The 5,038-nt window shown below is 31.4% G+C and overlaps 1 long non-coding RNA gene across 2 annotated transcripts; it reads right to left on the bottom strand.

Annotated features, from left to right (window-relative positions):
* Nucleotides 1-1,161: 1,161 nt before the first annotated feature.
* On the bottom strand, nucleotides 1,162-3,092 carry LOC143347716 (uncharacterized). 2 transcript variants are annotated; one of them, XR_013080662.1, is made up of 4 exons: nucleotides 2,980-3,092; nucleotides 2,678-2,860; nucleotides 2,194-2,589; nucleotides 1,162-1,615 (listed from the first exon to the last, which is right to left on the bottom strand). It is a non-coding gene; the product is annotated as an uncharacterized LOC143347716 (long non-coding RNA). The 2 variants fall into 2 exon arrangements; XR_013080661.1 differs by having other exon boundaries at nucleotides 2,953-3,059.
* Nucleotides 3,093-5,038: the final 1,946 nt, after the last annotated feature.

The following is a 5,038-nucleotide window of genomic DNA, read 5'->3' as shown; positions in this document are numbered from 1 at the left end:
ATGGCTTTATCAACAGAGGAACTATATCTGTCATCCTGCAAACTTTAAACTAAATCTGCGACCCTAATGCCTTGTACTCTCCTTGTCAGATCTATCCACCTGAACACATTTCAAGACATCGACCACATATTACAAAGATGGCTCTTGTATTTTAACCATTGAAACACTATGATCCACAACTTGAAGAAAGTCAACTAATTTCCACAATGCAACATCACAAAATTTCTTAAAGATCCAAATATCGAAGCCTAAAAAATATTCTGTACTTCATATGACATAAATCTGTAAACCCTTAAGACAATTTACATTCAATATAGTTATAGCTTCCTGTCTTGCCGCCTAAGTACCTCTTTGTATACATATGTGCATATGTATATATTAAGACGCACGATGTGAAAATATGTATAGCATTTAACATTCCCTCCAAAAATTTATAGACATACATAATACAATATAAATAAAATCAAATTGTAAGCCACAGATTAAAGAAATGCAAGTACAAATGTACATTTTGTCATACTATTATTTTTGTATAACATATTTTACTATTATATGTATCTGAACTATTGTACCTGATACATAGTATCTATGAACTTACGAAAGTCTAAAATTCTTAACCCATTTGCATCATGGCTCTACTTAAGTTGTTAAGCTCAACAACAAAAACATCGGTGCTATCCAAACTTGGCCCATATCACCGCGCACGGCCATATATTGGGAATTTAATTATTTTCGTTAACTTCTACAATAAATGACTTCAGAATAATTCATAGAATTTATTTAATATGGCTCAGGTCCAAGTACGCGAGGCCGAGCACGTGCATGCCATCCGACAATCCGGTAGGATCGCAATCATCCAGGACTGCCTTCGCCGACTAAGTTTGACACTTTATATTTACTAACGAAATCCTATAGTTTTGGCTATACTGGCCTTGACTAAACGCGGTTGTGTGTCGTAAATCAAACAAACACAATAAGAACAGCTGAAATGTTCACAGATTGGCAACAATACGCGAACCATGTTATATGCGAAATAGTCCGCTACCAGTGATATAAGAAAGTCACGGTTCGCGGAATAGTTCGCGCGGTGACAAGAGACGAGCATCATTTGCGGAATATTCCACTAGTGGATGCAAATGGGTTAATTAATAAAGGAAACAAAATGTTTTCACTTATAATTAATATAAAAAAATAATAATCATCAATTTAGTTATTTAGAAAAGCTTCACCCTCAACTGGTCCCAACAGAATAATAATAATTGTTAAGATTAAAGATCTTAGACTCCAGGTGAATCGATAGATTCAGTTACAAAATTAATATTATTTAATATTTAAAGATAAGAAAGTCTTAAACTAGGTACAATATTGCACTTTCTAAGCGCAGAAAAAAGAGAAAGAAGAAGTTGGCTTAAGTTTCTGCATAAATTGTTACCTCATAATGTAGAACATGTTCAATCATTTCCTTTGTTGTAGATAGGGTCTATCTGCACTTCCAGGAAAAGATGTTAAGGTCCCTCTTTTGTATGTAATCCATACAAAAACCATTATTATTTTTGTTGGCGAGAGCAGAAGACATGTTACTTCGCAGGAGTGAATTTGGTCATGAATGATTAACCTATAAAAAAAAGCAGGTTTTTGAACTTCTGCAGTACAGGTAACCCTCTTATAACACAGTAGATAGGTTACTAAAAAATGCAGTGTTGTGTGAAACCGTGTTATGAGACCCAGAGCCAGTATAAAAACAGGAGTTATGTTCCGAAAACTTATTAAAAACAAATATTTTATTTTAATTCTACATAAACAACTTAATTTTTATGAAAAATATAAATGTATGTATAACACAAAACAAATAATGTTATTTTAATTTAACGCAACCGTAATTTATTAAATTATAATTTGTTTCTATATTTTCATGTAAAGCCACTATAGTTCATCATTCCTTCGCATCATTATTTTAAGGTAATTTAGTTTTTAAATATGTTAAGCAAAAATCATGTCATTCAATGCTGTAGAAGTACAGTGTTGTACAAACAATTTTGCAATTTTCTTATTGTGTTAAAGCAAAACCATGTTATAAGATGCCATGTTGTAGGAGGGTTTTTGCAATTTATGAATTGTGTTATAGGATGCCATGTTGTAGAAGGGCTATCTGTATTTGGTAATGTGTCCATATCTGGAGTAGTTTCTACATACCTTGGCTGATTTGATGTACAGTCTAATTTCTTTCTGTAGCAGACTATATAATTGTATTTTCTGCGGGAGAGTCAAACTTTCTAACATGATGAATTGCGTTATTTGGAACCCAAGTATGTAATTTAATGAGAGGATTGAAGATCTTCCTATTAAGCCTTTTTACATATAAAATTTTGTAGGATGACTTTGCTCGATTTAATAGGTCGTCAGTCTCAAATTCTTTGCTGAAGCCTTTCAATACTTCTTTTCTCTTTAATTTGCATCTGAGAACATACACAGAGATGCCTAGATCCTTTAACTTGCCAGAATTGAGTAACTTATTTGCTTCCACATAGCTATCAAAGTGAATTTTAGCTTTAGCTACACCTTTAAGACAAAAATGGTGCACCACGAAACCTAGAGAGTGAATAATTTAAAAAAAAACTATTAAAAACAAAACAAAAATAAACAAATTTATGGCAAAGCCACTAAAATAAACATTTACCGGCGAGGAGACTTATCTAGTATTGAGTTCGTAGTTTCGATTCTATTAAGAATCTTGAAATTTTTCTTTTGAATGATATATTTCTTTTTGATTTTAATATCATCCACTCTATTTGATCCCAATCTATCATTTTAACTTCGTTTTCCTCACACTCTATCAGGTCCGGAGGAAAGGCGTCTCTCGCTGCATACAACAACGTGGAGTGGGTTACTTAACCCCACTTTTATAAATACAATAATATTATAGACCAAATTAGACTAATAAAATGAAATTACTTGAGTAGTGAAGATTACACTGTATACCTTGTAATTCTTAATATAATTATTTAGATATATCACTATACTATTAAATAAATACTACAAAAGCACGAGCAACGCAAAAAACGTGATCCCTCCAATTGTAAGCCGAAAACTCTCCTAATAAACTCCATCTAGTGCCGAAGATGACGAATTATTTCTCGACAAACAAGCAGTAAATTCCTTTTTATTATAAAAATAATATCGTGGTAGGGTCGTAATTTAAAGAAGAATGAGTCAATAATTATTTACAATGAAAATGTATTTTTGTATCTGTTAGTACTGTTGTCGACTTGAACAGCATTGCCTGTAAGCAATATCATTTCGTTTTTAATTAAAAATTTCGTGCATGATTAAAAAAATTAAATGAATTATTTTTTTACATTATATTCTTCATTTCCGTTATTGATATTTATCTAAAATGATCGATCCCCGTATTAATACGCAACGTATAATCCAGTTATACTTTATAGTTTTAATTTCGTCGTTTACATGTGGATATAAGGTGGTTGCTATGTTCGGAATAGCAGATTTTAGCCGCTGCAACGTGTTGAACATACCATAACATTATTTTTCAAATCCCGGCACTTTTGAAAGTCTTTATAAGTCTTAAAAGTTTTCACGTGTCTTGAAAGTCCTAGCGGATCTGGAATTCTTTATAGGTTTTGAAACTTTCAGTATGTCTTGAAAACTTTGCCTAAAAAAATAGTCTTTTATAAATGCATTTAATGCATATTAATAACTATTTTAAATTTAATACATCGTTACATTTATATCAAATAATACAAAACTTGTTTATAAATTTTGTATAAACAAAGAATTATTTCGAGTAATTTTCAAATAATTTATTAGAACTGTATAAATTCATATGTAGCACACAAAATGTTTATAAAACATGTATAAATACATAGTTAACTTTCAAATTTCAAAAATTTTATCAATAATGTATGTACAAAATACAGTTTCATCGAAACTTATGAATACCAAGTATACTGAAAGTCTTTTAATACCAAATTTTGTTCTCTATAATTGTATTAAGTATACAGAGTGTTTACGTTATTACTAGCCAGCGATTTTTTCGAAAACTATTCTAATTAGAAAAAAATAAAATTTCTTATGACTAATAGGACAGTGTATATCAATTGTATATTTACATTATTTTTCGAGAAATGAAGGCCTAGCGATCCGACCGTGATCGCGACCTCGTCACCAGAGATGCCAGATTCAGCACCCGGTGCTTTACTCACACATACCAGATCACGCGTATGTGAGCTCGTGGAGTTTCGGAAAGTCGACAAAGGCAAACTGACACATGCCCTCTTTCTCGATTATTCCAAAGCGGCCCGAAGTAATTTCGGACCGCCTCGTGGGAATCGAGAGAGAAAGGCTCACATTTGCCTTCTCGCTCTTAACAACTGAAATCCGACCTCCCGTTTACGGCATACGATTTGGAATCTCGAGCCGTGATTCTCGACTGTCCAGGCATTTTTACTTTCCGACCTATGTAGGCGCACATAAGCAAAGTACCCATAATGGAAAAAAAATTTTGTAAAATTTATTTTACGGAAATACACGTTTTAAGACCCCCTGATCATATTTTAATTATTGAAAAAAAAGAATTTTTTTTTTATTATACCTATGTATGAGCGTACATATGTATATTATTAATACGATTGAGTATAAATGGCTGAATGAATTTAAATGGAACTTTACATTTAAGTTTTATGTTCTCATTTCAAAGTCCGATTAGTCTTTGACTATAATCAGCCCATGGATAATAATGATTATATTTCTTGTTTCATAGTTGTTTCGATACATAGGCGTAATTTATAAAAGATCTTTTAAATGTTTCATATAAATCTTGGGAAGAATTCAATTTTATGTAAAAAAAATTAAATAAACTTTTTCTTTATCTTCTCTAGAAAAGAAAAACTTAAATGAAATCTTATATATTAAATGCTTACTTAAATCGCATTGAACACGAATACCACAAATGTTTTAAAATAATGTGCAAAATGGTTTTACTCGCAAAGGGTTAATTAAGAAATAAATGCTTGGTAATTAA

This window comes from Colletes latitarsis, chromosome 11, assembly GCF_051014445.1.
Source record: "Colletes latitarsis isolate SP2378_abdomen chromosome 11, iyColLati1, whole genome shotgun sequence".
NCBI classification, from domain to species: domain Eukaryota; kingdom Metazoa; phylum Arthropoda; class Insecta; order Hymenoptera; family Colletidae; genus Colletes; species Colletes latitarsis.
This window is presented reverse-complemented; position numbering and strand designations above follow the sequence as displayed.